Source organism: Macrobrachium rosenbergii, chromosome 50 (genome assembly GCF_040412425.1).
Source record: "Macrobrachium rosenbergii isolate ZJJX-2024 chromosome 50, ASM4041242v1, whole genome shotgun sequence".
Classification (NCBI taxonomy): domain Eukaryota; kingdom Metazoa; phylum Arthropoda; class Malacostraca; order Decapoda; family Palaemonidae; genus Macrobrachium; species Macrobrachium rosenbergii.
In genome coordinates, this window is record NC_089790.1 from 5020001 (window position 1) to 5039558 (window position 19558).

Below are 19558 nucleotides of genomic sequence, written 5' to 3' on the forward strand. Positions count from 1 at the left end.
ATTTACCCAAATTTAGACTATAAGGCAACTTTGATCCCAGAGCAGACTATACCTTAAGGCTCGATCCCAAAGTGGACTAAATGTTAAGATTTCATCCAAAGTAATGTTCCCTATCCTGTAAGATGGTAGTAAGTGGACAGAATTCTAGTTTACTGAAAAAGTTGAAGGCATAATATGTATCCGAGGCGAGGGACGAGGTTTTCGCTAATGAACAAAGGCAAAAATTAGAGCATCTTATTACCCATATAAACGTGAAGTAAAGCCAAATGCCAGCCAGTTTATATGACATCTGAAAGTTCCAGTAAATTAGGTTAAGAATTAACCATAAAGTAGACTTAATATTTGATTACAAGAGAGACCGTAACCGGTTATTAGTTAATCCCAAAGTATACTACAGCCAGTTTATGCCCAAATAGAGTATAACCAGTCAGTATTTATTCTGTAATAGATAATAAACTAGTAATATTTAATACCAAAGTAGATTGTTAGTACCTACTATTCAGTTTCAGAGTAGAGTAAGCAATTAATAGTTGGTCCTAAATAGACTGTAACTAATTAAAATTTATCATGTAGTCATAACCAGCTTCCTTTCCCCGGACACTTGTCATAACCAGCCTCCTTTCCCCAGAGACATGCCACAACCAGCTGTCTTTCCCCAGAGGCATGCCATAACCAGCTTCCTTTCCCCAGAGACATGCCACAACCAGCTTTCTTTCCCCAGAGATTTCCCACAACCAGCTTCCTCCCAGAGACATGCCATGACCAGCTTCCTCCCAGAGACATGCCACTACCAGCTTCCTCCCAGAGACATGCCATAACCAGCTTCCTCCCAGAGACATGCCATAACCGGCTTCCTCCCAGAGACATGCCACTACCAGCTTCCTCCCAGAGACATGCCATAACCAGCTTCCTCCCAGAGACATGCCATAACCAGCTTCCTCCCAGAGACCCAGCTTCCTCCCAGAGATTTGCCATAACCAGCTTCCTCCCAGAGACATGCCATAACCAGCTTCCTCCCAGAGACATGCCATAACCAGCTTCCTCCCAGAGACATGCCATAATCAGCTTCCTCCCAGAGATTTGCCATAACCAGCTTCCTCCGAGAGACATGCCACTACCAGCTTCCTTTCCCCAGAGACATGCCATACTTCCACCCAGAGACATGCCATAACCAGCTTCCACTTCCTCCCAGAGACATGCCATAATCAGCTTCCTCCCAGAGACATGCCATAACCAGCTTCCTCCCAGAGACATGCCACAACCAACTTTCCCCAGAGGTTTCCACTACCAGCTTCCTCCGAGAGATATGCCACTACCAGCTTGCATAACATTGAGCAAAACGCAACAACCAGCTCCCCTCTAACTCAGCTGTTTTAGAAATGGGAGAATTGAGGATTTTCCGCAGTCAGAAAACGTTTGTTTGTTGCTACTGTTTCTCTCTCTCTCCCCCTCTCTCTGAAGTCCCCTGGGGGATTGAATTTCGGGTTCCCACCCTTCGTCTGTTGTTTTCGCACAGCCCAAGCATCGTTTCCTCTTTTTTTATTATTTATTTTTATTTTTTTGGGGTGGAGAAACCGAGGAAGCTAAGCTGGGTCAGTGCAGAAGAATAAAAAATAAAGGAAGTGTGAATGTGTCTTTTGCAAACTTCTCGTTTGTTTATTTTCCGTGGGAATTTTGCTTGAAGCAGAAGCATCCATGTACTTATTATTATTATTATTATTATTATTATTATTATTATTATTATTATTATTATTATTAAAAATACTCTTAGTAACATGAGTCTTGAAATGGAGAAACACAAACACATTTACAGTTATGTATATATATATATATATATATATATATATATATATATATATATATATATATATATATATATATATATATATATATATATATGTTTATATAAAGTTAAACAGAGATCTTTCGAGAATCTGTACGATTCTATACATAACTGTAGATACGTTTCTCCTTTTTATTATTATTATTATTATTATTATTATTATTATTATTATTATTATTATTATTATTATTATTCACAGTGACAATCTTTCTCGCAGAACAAGCCAAAATGGCAGTTAATTTCCAAAGCACGTTTCCCTATAATGCAATATACAAAAAATGAAAAAAAAAAGAAAGGAAAGTAGAGAGAAACAGAATACCTTTGGATTTACAAAAAAAAAGTAAAAGATGTTCCGAAGTTTCTTCGGCGCAATCGAGTTTTCTGTACTTCGTATAATCAAGGCCACGAAAATGGATCCATCTTTCGGTGGTCTCGGTGTAAATGCTGTGTGAGCCCATGAAACTTTAACCACGGCCCGGTGGTGGCCTGGCCTATATCGTTGCCAGAGGCACGGTTGTGACTAACTTTAACCTTAAATACAATAAAAACTACTGAGGCTAGAGGGCTGCAATTTGGTATGTTTGATGATTGGAGGGTTGATGATCAACATACCAATTTGCAGCCCTCTAGCCTCAGTAGTCTTTAAGATCTGAGGGCGGGCAGAAAAAGTGCGGACAGAATAAAGTGCGGCCGGACAGACAAAGCCGGCACAACAGTTTCCTCTTCGGAAAACTAAAAACTCGAAGTTTAATCATTATGTTCATATTTGTGTATTCCCGGCATCAGTGCCCCTTCCCTGTTCTTCGGAATCGTGGAATCTTGGTTTCCTTATGAGGATGCCTGATAAATCACCAGCTATTGTTGTTTTGAAAAACCCATGTTTTCTTGTATATCCCAACGCGTTTGCGTGTCCATTAAGCATGCATGAATATATAAACATATCTCGTCTGTGTACTGGGGAAGCATGTGAATTGCTGGTGGGATATATATATACACCACTACTGTTACTGCTCTCTCTCTCTCTCTCTCTCTCTCTCTCTCTCTCTCTCTCTCTCTCTCTCTCTCTCTCTCTCTCTATATATATATATATATATATATATATATATATATATATATATATATATAGTATATATATATATATGTATACATACATATATATATATATATATATATATATATATATATGTATACATACATATATATATATATTATATATATACACATATACATACACATACATACATACATACTTATGGTGTCGAAAGAGCTATACGGGCAGGAATGGCCTCATCATCCAAGAGGTGATTGTGTGTGGCTGCAAGATAGAGGTAGGAGCACAGTATGCTTAGAGGTTAGACGAGCTGTTAATGAGACTTCTGTGTAGGTGTATTGAGCAGCTAAAGTTGTGGAATATTTCGGCACGGGCTTGTCCTGACTTTTGTATTTAAAATATGCACGTGGCAGGTATTGCATCATCGGTTTTTCTCTGAAGCCGTATTCCCATATCCCAGTTAGGTAAAATAACTATATATATATATATATATATATATATATATATATATATATATATATATATATATATATATATATATAGTATACATTATATGTATGTTTAATATATGTATATATATATGTATATATATTCCAAAGTGAACTTTATATATTTCTAAGTTGCAAGATCATCTGCATGTGCTTTTTTATTGCATATTTACAAACTGTTGACAAATTGTATGCTCTGAACACATCAGCTAAAGTATATGCACTTCTGCTGCTAAGTGTATGCAGACATGACACTTAGTCATTCAAGTTTTTGTCACCAGAGCGAACGTCTCATTTGCATTTGTGTTTTAGACAAAGCGAAGTAAAATAACAGCGTATAATGCGATAGCTTATAATTTTCGTTGTTTTTTTTTTTTTTTTTTTTTTTGGTGGAAATGAACCCTGTATTTAACGCTGTATTTTAGAAAGCTTTCGTTCCTACGGTGGGTGTTTTTGTTTTTCCTTTTAGTATAAGTTTTCTTTCTTGTTTTGAACTTTGTTTTGATCCTTAGTTTTTCAGTGGAATAATCTTGGCCCCTTCCTGGTTGGAGGCTGTTTTATGGGCATGGGTAGACTAGATGGTGTTTGTGTCCGGTTTGTTTATTAGTTAAAGTTAAAGTCATCTTGGGAGTCTGTAGGCTCATAGGGCAGGCGCTGATCTCCTGTTTCTTAGGCCGACAGCCAGGGTGGGGAGAGGTCCCAATCCCTATGACGATCGTTTTGATTCCGACTTATCCTTTTATTTTTAATTCCCGTAGAAAAAAAATATAAACCTTTTGTATTTAATGCCCCCAAAATCTTTGTTTTTTGTGTGTAAATGCAGTTACGAGGTTTGAAAAAAAAGTTTTTGTATTTTTTTATATTCTATATTAATGAAACGTTTTTCAAGAGAAGTATTGTAGTGTATAAATGAACTGAAAAAGTCTCTGCATGCATTATGACTCGAGAGGCTTTAACAAAAAAAAAAAGGGGGGGTTTATGTTTTCTTTATTCTTGATTAAATATTTTTTTTCAGGAGAAGTATTGCAGTGTATAAATAAGCTGAAAAAATATTTGTATGCATTATGACTCGAGAGGCTTGAAAAAAAGGGGGTTTATATTTTTTTTACTCTTGATTAAATATTAAATATTTTTTCGTGAAAAGTATTGTAGTGTATAAATAAGCTGAAAAAATCTTTGTATGCATTATGACTCGAGAGGCTTGAAAAAAGGAGTTTATATTTTTTTTACTCTTGATTAAATATTTTTTCATGAAAAGTATTGTAGTGTATAAATAAGCTGAAAAGTCTCTGTATGCATTATGGCTCTACTAGAGGCCTCGCAGCAGCCACAAAGTCCCAGCATGCTCCAGTGACGACGCCACAAAGTGCAACCAAAACTAATGAAATTATGTCTGTTGCTGTTAAGTGGGATATTAAGTGCACCATTCCCTTACGTGGGTAGTCATTACGAGGCATTGTGGGATTTTTGTCGTCATTTGCATTGCGAATAAGGGCCTCAGTCTGATACGTGTCATTATCTCGTCAGCAATTTGTCCCCCAGGCCACCCACGCGTTTAACGCGCGGGAACCAACAAGCAATTGGGGTGAGGCCTCGGTCGGGAACTGAAATGGAAGATGGAAGTTTCCAAGAGACACTGATCAGGGTTGTTCTGTAATTTGATCTTGAGAAAGGAGCGAGATTACAAAATGATTCAAGAAAACAAAATAAAAAACTTGGTTTCACGGTTACTGCGAGTAAAAGATTCCTTGAATATCAAGTTGTCAGTTGGTTTATATGTGCTTCCTAGAAATTCATCGTGGGGTGAACTTTATTGTTTTATATTTAGTATCTGGAAGAGGCTTTACTTCAGCTACGTTATTATAGCGATGGTGCAACTAGTCTTGAGGCCTGAACAACATTAAACTTGGTGTTTTTTTGTGCTCCAGTGCTCTACCCTTCCTTTTCCTTCACCACGGCTAAATTAGAACTTTTTGTAATTTCCTTCATGAGTGTAATCATCTTTGCAATTAAAGTAAAAATCTAGTGTCTAGATGCCTGTTGTGCAATTAAAGTAAAAATCTAGTGTCTAGATGCCTGTTGCCTCTTGTAGACAAAACGATTTTTAGGTTGTGATGACCTTTCCCAGGCATGGCAGTTATGATGTAGCGTTGTAGACTATTATTGGAAGATCTCCCTCTACGTCATCTTCCACAAGTTCTTTAGATCAGTTCGTCCCGGTTTTGACCAACTGAAGTAACTTTCTGTTTTGGAAGTGTTTTTGAGTTTTCCAGCTAAAGTGGCTCAGTTTTTGATGCTCTATAACATATCAAAACTTCAGCCGTCTGTGTTGTCACATTTGAAAACCAAATGGTCTCGAAAGATGGGCTAATTAGAAGCTCTGAATAATATCAGAATCTCTGAAGCCCATTTTCTCAGAATGGGGAAAAACTGACTTAAGCCAATTCGCCAAGCTAGGGACGAATTGTGCCTGTAGTAAGCACGTGACACTATGCTAAGGTGTCACGCTGTCCAGTACCAGTTCTATCACTCTTTGATGTGAAGCTGTGAAATAGTTTTCTTGGGTGTGTTAGATGCTTGGAAGTGTCAAAGGATGGATGTAGGACTTATTCAAAGCGTCTTGTGATGTGTATTACGTTTATTTTCGGAAACGTCTCAACTTATATAATTTTCTTTTGCACACTTTTCAGTTTCAGTTCTTCTTGGGTTTTCTCAGTTTGTCATTTTAATGCCCCCTCTCCCCCCTCTCTCTCTCTCTCTCTCTCTCTCTCTCTCTCTCTCTCTCTCTCTCATCAGATCTACAAAATGATGCCATCAGATCTCTCTCTCTCTCTCTCTCTCTCTCTCTCTCTCTCTCTCTCTCTCTCTCTCTCTCTCTCTATTAGATCTGTAAAATAAGCATCTGATCATTGTAAGATATCAGAAAATAAGTTTATATTTACCCTGATGAATCCGGTTCCATGATTCGTTTGTCATTTTAATGCCCCCTCTCTCTCTCTCTCTCTCTCTCTCTCTCTCTCTTCAGATCTGTAAAATGATGCCGCCATCAAATATCAAAACGATCTCTCTCTCTCTCTCTCTCTCTCTCTCTCTCTCTCTCTCTCTCTCTCTCTCTCTCATTAGATCTTCAGAATAAGCATCTGATAATTATAAGATATCAGAAAATAGTTTATATTTATCCTGATGAATCCGGTTCCATGATTCGTCTAAACATATGCAAACCACAAGATGGCGATAAGAGATAGACCGAGTTGTTAAGGGATCTCGGCTTGCACTGGTTTAGTCTAGATTCTAGATAGACCGTATAAAATAATCCTTGTTAAAGTTTTATTATATATAAATACTAAACAGTGTTTAAGTTCTGTAGTTTTATGGTCATAGATCCTCAATATTTTTTTATGGTAATTCCTTAAAAAAAAAGATTCTGATGTTACACATTTAATTGAAAAACTATAACATAAAGGGGATCATTCAGGCTCGGCCAGTGGTTAATTTACTGTAGTGTACCAGACACACACACACACACACACACACACACACACACACACACACACACACACACACACACACACACACTCCTGACCTGATTGTATCCATCAATAGCAAGCTAAGCCTTGTGCTCTCCCAGTTATCAGACGTTTGTTAACATTGTATAGGATTTTTTTTAAAGTCAATTGTAAAATAGCTAAGCGTTCCGTAAAGTCTTGTTCTTTGCCCATTAGGAGCTTAGCACAATAAAATCCTGTGAGTGAAAAATAAAAAAAGATCTGGTGACAAAGTAGAATCTTAACCTTTTTTTTTTTTCCACTGAACTAACTTGATTTCGGAGCTTTAGAGAGAGAGAGAGAGAGAGAAAGAGAGAGAGAGAGAGAGAGAGAGAGCTATCACCTCCTTGCCAACACGTTTAATCATTGGCAATCCCCCTGTGTAATCCTCACTAATGTCAGTGCTTTGCAACGCAAGATAAACATCCTATTTTGTCTGTCTGTGAGCCAGAGCTCAGCTGTGGCTTGTTATCAGTTAATATCATGCAAGCCTAAGGGGAGCTCTTGAAAAGCTGGCGGTGTCAGGGTGTTTTGTGGGGGGAGGTTGGGTCTCACAGATTGTAATGGTAACCGGAGCTGTTAGATTTCCTCGATTGCAGTTGCGCGGTTCGTTTGGTATTTAGCGAAGAATTTCCAGGCGTAGCTGTACTTTTCAGTCTTTTGGGACCTAGTTCGTGATTGGTGTGATGTGTGTGTGTGTGTGTGTGTGCTTGTTTGTGTCTACTGTATGTGCACGCGCGTTCATGCTTGTGTGGGTAATATTCTTCAGAAATGTACACAAGAGGGCCCTTTATGTGCTCTGACTAATAGTAATAATTGTGCCATGTGCAACACAGTGAATATCCTTATATTTTTTGTGTAACTTATAGTGTTCGGGTAATGAACAATGCATTTGAGTATAACATAATCTAACCTAGGTAATGCAACGTAATGCACTTAGTCCACTATAAGTAAGATGTAGTTGCCAGATTCCTGTAACATTGTCTTCATTTTTGACGGGACAGGTTCCCCACTAATATCTTGTTCGGACACAAGTACTCCCAACTTGACGACCGAAGGCCAATTAACTTCACGTTATCAGGTACCTCTTTTAGTAGTTGGTCTGCGTTTTATTTTTTATTTCTCGTAAAAGCCCAGTTCTCCAACCGGCAGAGATACTCGTGTGTTTGTTTCTTAAGCCAAGGGATCCTCAAGAACTCGAGATTCAGTCTGTTTAGGAACTTTGTTGCATTCATTCAAGCTTATATCCTGGAAGTATAGTTCATGTGCATTAACTGAAGAACTTTTTTGACCTTTGACTCGTGACCTTGGCTCAAGGTCGTAATTATCAAAGAACTGGAAGTATCAGTGGAAAACTGAAGGACCTCTATTATCAGAAGCCGTAAGCTCCCCCCCCCCACTCCAAAAAAATCATGTAATTTCAAATAAATTAATGATGTAGTAAGAAGGAAAATAGAATTAAAGAATAAAAAGTCTCTCTCTCTCTCTCTCTCTCTCTCTCTCTCTCTCTCTCTCTCTCTCTCTCTCTCTCTCTCTCTCTCTCTCTCTCTGAAAAAATCATGCAATTTCAAATAAATTAATAATATAGTAAGAAGGAAAATAGGATTAAAGAATAAACTCTCTCTCTCTCTCTCTCTCTCTCTCTCTCTCTCTCTCTCTCTCTCTCTCTCTCTCTCTCTCTCTCTCTCTCAAAAAAAGGACGTAATTTCAAATAAATTAATATTATAGTAAGAAAAAAAATAGAATTAAAGAATAAAAATCTCTCTCTCTCTCTCTCTCTCTCTCTCTCATGAACGAAATTACACGATGTTCGATTTGAGAAACCCAATATGGAAATCATAATTTTTGTAATTAGCGCGTCAAGAAACGGGGAACAAGCTGAAGATATTTGGGGACGAGGTCAAAGAGATGTTTCTAGTATGTATGACTATGGATGTTTGTTGATGTTTGTTGATACGTGTATTTGCAGCGGTTGCTTGTATGTGCACCGGCTGAGGAGGGGAGAATGGGTTTTCCAGAGAGAAGTTTAAGTATACCTTAGTTTAACCAGACCACTGAGCTGATTAACAGTGTTCCTAGGGCTGGCCCGAAGGATTAGACTTATTTTGCGTGGCTAAGAACCGATTGGTTACCTAGCAGCGGGACCTACAGCGTATTGTGGAGTCCGAACCACATTATAGCGAGAAATGAATTTTTATCACCAGAAATAAATTCCTCTAATTCTTCATTGGTCGGCCTGAGACTCGAATTCGGGCCTAGCAGAGTGCTGGACGAGAACTCTACCGACTCGTCCAACGAGGAACTTTTCCAGAGAGAGAGAGAGAGAGAGAGAGAGAGAGAGAGAGAGAGAGAGAGAGAGAGAGACGTATACACGAACGGATGAGAGAGCCTATGCGTGGTTTTCCGAGGTTTTCGGCCCTTGGGGGGAGGGTTATGTCGGTGTGTTGTAGGGGAGAGGCAGGGGAGGGGAGGGGAGGAGGAGGAGGTTAGCCATTGTTGGCGACCCAGGGGTGGGGGGAGGCATGTACTGGCTTCTAGGATGAACGGCGCCAGTTAATGAGAAGATAACACTCTCCCATCTCGTCTCCGTCTCCCTTCTCCGCTCTCCCCTCCAGCGACAGGTAAAATTATCTCTCTACGTTCCCCTGGAGGTTTTGTGCATGTCCGCCGTGAAGAGAATGATGGGAAGAATGTGTGAGGAGCTCCTTTAATTTGTTATCATTAATTACTTTTTCCTTATTGAATTTTTATTCAGATTTTTTTGCATGTGGTTAATTCCTCCTCGTCATAATTCACCCGGATGCCTTTGTTAGGGTTAATCAGCAGCATTTCGGCATCGTTGGTGTCTCTCGTTCAGTTTTACTTTCTGTTTGTGCTTCTCTTATTTACGCTGGCTTGGGCTGTTTGCTTACTTTATGGTGTATATACTTGGTTCATTTCTTTATGTTGTTCTCAGTTGTTTTTTCGTGTTTTTATTTTTAATTCATGTTTTCATATTTAGAAGCATGTCCGTGTTTTTACTTCACACATTTTTATTTCCATGATTTGTTCATAAACTTTTTATTTTTATTTCATGTTTTCATATTAAGATGATTGTCCATGTTTTTAATTCACACTTTTTTATTTCCATAATTTATTCATGAACTGTTTTTATTTTTAATGCATGTTTTCATATTAAGAAGCTTGTCCATATTTTTAACTCAAACATTTTTACTTCCATAATTTGTTCATAAACACTGTTTTTATTTTTAATTCATGTTTCCATATTAAGAAGCTTGTCGATGTTTTTATTTCACACATTTTTACTTCCATAATCTGTTCATAAACACACTCGAGGCTTTGTTACGGTCAGCCATTACTGCGGCGATGCGAATTATGCTAAAAGTCTCACTTAAAATATGCTTGCTTTCATACCCGTTGGATCCTCTAGCAAAGCCTCATTAACTCTGATAGCAATACGATTCTCGCTGCTGGCGCAAATCCTTCTTTCTGTTTACAGAACACGAGGGTTTTCGCTTTTTTTTCACGAGCAGGATTACGACGGGATTATATTGTCCTTCTCCACAAAGCGGAGAGCCTTTGTGTGTAGCGCTCTCTGATGGCCTTAGATAAAAGTCACAGAAGCTTATAATAATAAGGCTGGTAATTACTCGGGACTCATTCAGATAATTATTGTCCTCCCCAGACACTTCGTCTGTAGTTTAGTCAGATTCGCTTCGGGTCTCGGACTCGGCTAGCTTTCGGTGACGCTGCTACTCGCTATAGAAAACGGGAAACTGATGTTTTGTGTGTTTTTTTTTGGGGGCCTTGGGTGGGGTTTTGGATTCTCTCACTCACTCTCTCACTCTCTCAATCTCTCTTGACGTCGTTGCATGTATAATAGAAATAATTTTGTTTTTAATGTTTTTACTTATATGAAAATATGTTTAAGTATACACACAAACTATATATGTATGTATGTATCATGTGTGTAAATTTATGCTAACGTTGGTGTATAGGATTAATTACAGAGGCCATTTCAGTTATCAGTTATACTTTAGGCCTATTAAACAAGTAAAAGGAGAAAGAAAAATTGTGTGTGGCTGTATATATATATATATATATATATATATATATATATATATATATATATATATATATATATATATATATATATATATATATATTATGTACTGTATATATATAATATATACACACACACACATATATATATATATATATATATATATATATATATATATATATATATATATATATATATTATACTTACGTCAACTCCCAACAGTAGGAGCACTTATCTCTTCCAAGGCCATATGCAAAGAGGAATAGCATGTTGCAGGGCGAATTAGGCAATTAACTTGTTTCAAATGACTCCCAAGACACTGCTGGGAGATTACGCGTTTGTTTGGGCTCTTATATATAGGAAATTTACTCTGCGCATTGCTTTTACAGAAGGATATAGAGTTAGTTAAAAACTGCGTTGATGCTTTGAATCTATATACACCAAGGTCAATTTTCAAGGGTCGCTGAATAGGAAACGAATGTGCGATTATATATTAGCATATCAGTTTTAATATGAAATTGTAAGTTATCGGTTCAGGATAGGGCGTTTGTACTAAATTTTTAAAGAGGGTTATCGGTAACCCTTTTGTTTGTGTGTGTTTGTGTGAGAGAGCTTTTTTTTTCTTTTAAAGGATTCTATGGGATTTCATAGAGGAAATGCTTTTTTTATATAAATGAGTTATTAAGTACATGTCCTTATGGGATTTGTAGATGTTATATGAATGTTTGCGTTTATTTACGTGGTTTATAATGCAGTCACTTTTTTCTTGGAATATTCGGGAATAGCCATATATATACATATATATATGTATATACACATATGTATATATACATACATATGTACATATATATATATATATATATATATATATATATATATATATATATATATATATATATATATATATATATATATATATATATATATATATATGATGGGTCCTATTAAGTCAGTGGCGTTTATATTATATAATTATACAGTATATATACACACATGAACAATATTTTTATTTTCTAAAAAGAACAATTACGTTTGATGTACATTTTTTTTAGAGCAGTTGCATTTTGTAACATTACATGGGAACATATATTTATATTCTACGAGGGAATATAGTAAAACGAAAGTCCTAAATCTCCTTAGTGATTTATTTGGTCGGAAAAGGCAGCGTTTTTGTGAATTGAACAAAATACTGCAATAATACTGTTGATATTTTTAAGCACTTTATTATTACCCAGAGAGAGATCCCAATTAACAATACCAGGGTGCGGTTCACATTAAATATTCTCTTGACTTTGTCAGTTAAACGTTGCTTTTCTTTTGCTCTTTTTTTTTTTCTCAACTGGGAGACCTTCGATGCCTTTGGTTTATTTCGTAGGAGTTGTGCCTTTTTTGCCAAAGTAAATTATACAAGGACTGCTCAGATCTTCGGTATTGATAAAACACATTATTCTCGGTATTGATAAAACACGTTATTCTCGACATTGGTAAAACACATTCCCGATATTGATAAAACACATTATTCTCTATATTGATACAACACATTATTCTCGATATTGATAAAACACATTAGTCTCGATATTGATAAAACACATTAGTCTCGATATTGATAAAACACGATATTCTCGACATTGATAAAACATATTATTCTCGATATTGATTAAACACGTTATTCTCGATATTGATAAAACATATTATTCTAGATATTGATTAAACACGTTATTCTCGATATTGATAAAACACATTATTCTCGATATTGATAAAACACATCAGTCTCGATATTGATAAAACACATTATTCTCGATATTGATAAAACACATTTTTCCCGATATTGATAAAACATTATTCTCGAGATTGATAAAACACACTAGTCTCGATATTGATAAAACACATTAGCCTCGATATTGATAAAACATTATCCTCAATATTGATAAAACACATTATTCTAAATATATTTAATGACCATCATAAGTTTTCATTTATCAGAATTAAAAGCCCGTGACATTGGAAGAAGAGAGATGCAGCCTAAAGTAAATTTTTACGTTTTTGTTTGTCAAATTAAATGACGCAAATTCTCGTGGTAAACAGCGTTCGTCCTTGGCGGGTATTGGGTAGGGGAGGAGATGGGGGGGGGGCGGAGTTGGAGGGCGTGGGCACTGGAAAATACATGAAGGCGTGCAGACGACATTTGAGGGCTAATGATGAAATACTGGAGACATTCTAATTGCACGAAGCATATATAAAAAAAAAAAGATTAAACAACTGAAGTGGCACAGTGTGACATTATAAATTTGAAGTTTCAACATCAGAGCTTTGCGATGCAGTTTTGACAGTTTTGCTCACTTCGCAGGGCCATATTACAAGGCTCACCAGCAAATGGTAACCTATCACAACAAACTCTTCCTTAGAATTACATTTGGATCTGAATTCCATTGATTCACACAGTTCTCTAATTGCAGTTTGCTGTTGAGTTAGTGAGTTAGTTTATATAATATATATATATATATATATATATATATATATATATATATATATATATATATATATATATATATATATATATATATATATATATATATATATATGTATATATACATAGGGATCGAGACCCAGCGGTACCGATTCATTTATCACTTAAAAATTCCCCTTCGGTGATGATTCCTCATCGGGACACTCCCAAGTAGCGTGAATTAGATGTTAAACGACATTTGTAGCTTCTTGATTGTATATAAATCACGGTGTGATAAAAATTTCTTATATATATACATTATATATATATATATATATATATATATATATATATATATATATATCTATATATTTCTCACTAAGGGATCTCGATGAATATTATAACTTCAGAATCATTTCACCAGGAGGCGCCATTTTGGTGAAATCTGAAGTCGCCATGACCTTTCTTGGCTCAGATAACCACTAATAAGTTTTTATATGTAACAGACAAATAGGGTGTCATTATTACTTATTTAATAGTGTCATTGCCTTGTCATATATGAGGTAGATAATTCGTATCTTTCATTAACTTGTGTTTTTACAACAGTAGAATCTGAAATTCAGTTTTAATTTCCTATTTTTTTGTAAGGTTGATCTATTTTTTTTTTTTTTATGAAATAATGCCCATTATGTACTGACGTTTCCTGTATGTACCGTAAGCTATGGCACAATTATTTATAACGTTTTGGAAAGTTTTGTTAAGATTGATGGGAGTTATTCTAGATTATTTGTATTTTTGTATTTTAAGAAAGTTATTGTAAGTTATATTCATAAATTTCTCCGAGTTATTTAAGAAAACACACCGACCTTATTTGACATTGGAATTTTGAGTAATACCTTTTTTCTTAAATTATGAAGACACAACAACAAGAAATTTATATGATGAAAATCTTTTGGGAAACGGCTCCATGACTCTGAATCCCATCACGGGCAGTGCGCACTAGCCTTGATGAGTGTCATAAGGAGTCCGCATGACTTTTAAAAAATGTCGGGCGCAACGTTTATACTGCATTTTACTGCATCTGAGTGTTAAAACATTACAGCCACACACTTGCTACAGTGTGATTTATAGTCCTTCCAGATAAGAAAGATGCTTAATGAAGTGCTTTTACCAGATCCTTTCGCGGAGGGTTTATCGACTGTGAAATTCTGTTCTGCTTTTGTCACGACTTGGGGGCGTTTCATTGTGCTTGTAAGACGTGAGATATGCATCTCTGCGGTAAGGTTTTTTTACGCAGTTGTTTTTCTCTTTGCTCAGGGAAAGGTTTTGGTGGGGTGGAGGAAAAACAGTGACGAAATAATTTATAAATAAATGGCTTATGAATTTAAATTATTTAGAAAGGGGGAACAGTTAAACGAAGATTTGGTATCAGGCGCGGCTGTAGCTAACTGTACGCCAGTAAGACTGGTAGCTCAGGCGCGTCTGCGGTTGATTTACCGAGTCAAGTACTCTTGCGACATTGCTGTGTAAGACAATATCCAATTCGCAAATTCCTCCAATTAGGTTCAAGGTCGAGAGAGAGAGAGAGAGAGAGAGAGAGAGAGAATGTACTGCAAGTGCATACAAATCCAAGCTAAAATAGATGGATAAGAGGTTTTCGAAAAGTGAGAGAGAGAGAGAGAGAGAGAGAGAGAGAGAGAGAGAGAGAGAGAGAGAGAGAGCGCTACTGTTGCCTTCTCTCGTAATGTTCTGTAGCTTTATGTCCCATTGTTTTTCGGAGTTTATGAGAGAGAGAGAGAGAGAGAGAGAGAGAGAGAGAGAGAGAGAGAGAGAGAGAGAGAGAGAGAGAGATGATTACTTGTTATCAACATTTCATACTGGCTACTGGACATTCTTTAAAGCTCGTCGTACATCTCAGTGTGACGTCACGTTCTTCATATTGTTTGGTTTTCTACTAAACTAAGTAAGCCAGGCATCTGCCCTTGGAAACTCCATAAATGATTGACATAGAGAGTTATTGATTCACAAGTTTATTTTATGTATTTATAAAGTTGCTGATGTCGAAAACACTATTACCATTTCCGTAATCATTCTATAAGTAGGAGATTTTTAAATTTCCATTTCTGTAATCATTCTATAGGAGGTTTTTAAATTTCCATTTCTGTAATCATTCTATAAGTAGGAGATTTTTAAAATTCAGAATCATCTCATGCATTCCCTAAATATGTAATAAATATTTTAATTTTTTTCCTTTTTTGATTAAATTACATGACCCGAAGGCTGCCTTTTAACCTTACATCGGTCAGCTCTTGAAACAAATTTATTTTGTGTAACTCTTCGCATCGTCGATGAAAGTCACAGGGAGCTGAATAAGAATCGAATGAATTAATAGCATATAAAGTGTAAACGTAAAGCCCGGGGAAAACAGAAATTGAAGAGAAGTCACCGAACCGCTTGGTACAAGATTTCCTGATTTCCCCAGAATAAAATCACAAGAATAAAATCACAATAAACATGGAACGTGGTGGCCTAGAGAGAAAAAAAAAATTATTATTTAATATCGCTTATGAAGCATTTATTCAGATAATGGATTTGCAGAAATATTCATGATCGCAGCGTAGCCAAAGAGAATATGTTTGTGCGCATTATTCCTCGTGTATCTTTGTCCTGAATTCTTATTGTGCTTCAATTGGTCGTAACATTTCTGTCACCTTCGTGCTAATAATACTCGTGGTATTTGAATGGCTGCATCAACTGCGCTCTACGAGGTCCTCGTTCTTGCCGTCAATGTAAATGGCTCTCTCGAAGTTTATGAGGGAGAGGAGGCCAAGCAGCGTGGATTCTTCATTGGTCTGTCCTAAAGGAAAACATTAGTGCTTAACCTTGGGAGAGAGAGAGAGAGAGAGAGAGAGAGAGAGAGAGAGAGAGAGAGAGAGAGAGAGATGGCTATGCTCGACTGATCGCCAGAATTCCTAATTAGCTACTGCTAATCGCTTTGATGGACAAAGTCGTGGTGTTAGTTAACCCATCTCTCTCTCTCTCTCTCTCTCTCTCTCTCTCTCTCTCTCTCTCTCTCTCAAGAAAAAAGGGGACTTGGCTCATTACCATAATTATTTTGATTGTTTACATTTCTTTTCGTGCAGCGACGGGGCTGTCACATCAGCGTTCATATTTGTCCCAGCTCCAAAGAGAGAGAGAGAGAGAGAGAGAGAGAGAGAGAGAGAGAGAGAGAGAGAGAGGAGACGGGGAGGCGGGGGACGGGGTGGCACCGGGGTTCGTTACCCTCCCGGAAGGAAGATGTAGACCTGACTGATTGCCAGAATTTTGCTATCGCTAATCTGTTTACAGTTAGTTGTTACTACGGTAACTGATGCCAAGTCTTAAACTTAGAAAACGTTTAGAATAGAAAAAAAAGAAGCTTAAGGCGTCAGATTGTCTTGCAAACGTTGTTCTTAATTGTTATGTTCCTTTTGTAGCATATAACCTGTTGTAAGTGTAGTTAGCATTGACATACTTTTGCTAAAATTATAATTTTTTTTTCAGTCCAGTGTTCTTACTTTGATATAGATGGTTTAGTTTTGTTTACTTAGCCTACTCTTTTGTCTGTTGTAAAATTTAGTGAAAATTGTATCCACCTTTTTCGTAATAAAATTACAGTATGTAGGTAAGCCCCGTATACTTATGCAAGCGTAGCTTAGGCTTAGCCTCATATCTATATTTTAGTAAGCAAACGAAGCCCAAGATCATAAAAAAAATCATCATCATCATCATCCAACGCCGCTTGACGCAAAGAACCTCCTTGAAACTCCGCCGAATTACTCTTGTATACTTGAGGTATTCTTAGTACAGGTGTATCTTAAGAATGGTGAAGCCAGCGCTCAGCCAAGTGACGCAATAAAGAGCGGAGGTCAGATCAGTGCAGTGTGTTATTTTGTGACCACTTAACGCGCCTTGTGTATGTCGCTGCTTTCTGGCCTCGGAAATGTAATTTTCGTTCGTGTGTAATTCAGTTCACACGCAACACACACACACAATTATATGGTGTTGTAGTTAGGACATTCGGTTCGCCAGTACACAGTTGTACAGTTGTACCTCTGTTAACTAAAGCATTGAATCATGCACCTGGTTCCACCCCAAAACACTTGCTGAAAACTGGAGTTCTCAGAACCCTCTGAATATATATGAGAGAGAGAGAGAGAGAGAGAGAGAGAGAGAGAGAGAACATGGCCGCGGTTTACAAATTGTCGCCAAGGAATACGCTATGATGATATGCTTGCTTATTTATATTGGCTGACAGCTTAAGCAGAAGTGTTTTGTAGACTATTTAGCGTTTTTGGCTGCTAATGTTTTCCAATTGAACACTGTACTTTGTTTATTCCTGCTTGACCTTGTACAGTTCTTTATTACTGCCCTCTGTCTTCGTTAGCTGTTTTTCATTTTATCAAGCGTCTAGACAAGCAAACGAAATTTAGAAGATTTAGAAGAAATAAGAAAATTCTCACTCTCTCATTTTCTGCAGAGAAACTAAACAGATATACCGTTCAGTAGGCGACCTTAAGATGATTACAGCAAACAAGAGAAAGCCTTTAGAACAAGAGAAGTGTTGCTCATTTTGTTTCTAGAATGGCGACGGGATGGGTGATAATTGTAATGCCAGTGCCTATTCCAGAACTAACCAAGGAAGGCCAAAGGAATTTGGGGGTTTCCAGAGATTGGTCGCAAAACAAACTTTTGTCAAGATAATTTAGATTTTATTCTCATATATTCGAGCACCCTATGATTACACACGATTATCCTTTGCTCCTCGCTCATAGCTTTATATAGATTTACTGTACTTCTATATAAATCTATATGAAGTCTTAAGGTTTACTAGTCGATCGATAGATAATGTATGCGTTTTTTCTCTCATGAAAGGAAGCAATTCCTTGCTTATTTACTGTTTTCGTTTTTAAACGTAAGCCTTTTTAGTTAGTACTTAAGTGTTTCAGTAGATTTGTTAAGAATTTCAAATTATAATGCTTCAACATTACTGTTTTCCGATTTGGAAACAAAGCAAGCATTTATTTATAATGAATGAAATATCGTCCCCTCTCGAAGCACAGCAGAATTCTGAATATTTTGTTTTGCCTACCCATCACTCCGAAACCTTGACATTCTCAGAGAGAGAGAGAGAGAGAGAGAGAGAGAGAGAGAGAGAGAGAGAGAGAGAGAGAGAGAATGAATCCTCCTTGCACAACAAGACGAACCAGGCTCAGTAAACAACAACAGAAATGTTTTTGTTTTGTTGCGACCTGATGCGTTTGTCAACGCCCGCCTCCCGCCGCCGTCGGGATGCTTTTGGTATTGAGACGAAGGGTCTCCTTGGGGTCGACTTCCGGCAAAAAGAATTGTTTGTTTACTTGCTTCTTGCTCAGAATTATGCTCGCTTTTTTTTCTCTCTTTGAATTGTACGGAGGTTTTAGTTTTGCGGCCGAGTTTTCTTATTGTGACATGACGTTCGGAATAGCAGCTATTTGCTTTGAGTGTTGACGCTTTAAAAATATGGTCTGGTTTATATATATATTGTTTTAATTATAGGATGCAGTATCATTCTCTGGATGTGTTCCTCCTAATAGGGCGTGGAATGTAGTCGAGTGGTCATGAAATACTTCGAAAAGGTCGTTATTTTACACTGTACAACACAGAATAACAGATTCCTTAGTGATTGTTGGCGTGCGTCTGCACTGTAGATTGGGAAACTTGGTGTAATTTTTTTAAATTTTTTTTTAATTTGAGTTGTAATATTTACGTTAAAAGTATAATGATCGTAACGGCATTAACAGAATTCTTATTTCAAAGTTCCACTTCATTAGAAGGTTTTATGAAACCAAATATAATTTACAGGTTAACATGGAAATAATATATATATATATATATATATATATATATATATATATATATATATATATATATATATATATATATATATATATATATATATATATATATATGTTTGTATGTATATATATAGTATATATATATATATAGTTATATATATATATATATATATATATATATATATATATATATATATTGTAAAAGATATATTTGAATCGTATATTTCTTACAATATAAAACAATAT

General features: G+C 36.5%; 1 protein-coding gene across 1 annotated transcript in view; it reads left to right on the forward strand.

Annotated features, from left to right (window-relative positions):
- Positions 1–19558, forward strand: part of LOC136832531 (uncharacterized) — a 347044-nt gene that overhangs the window by 36652 nt on the left and 290834 nt on the right.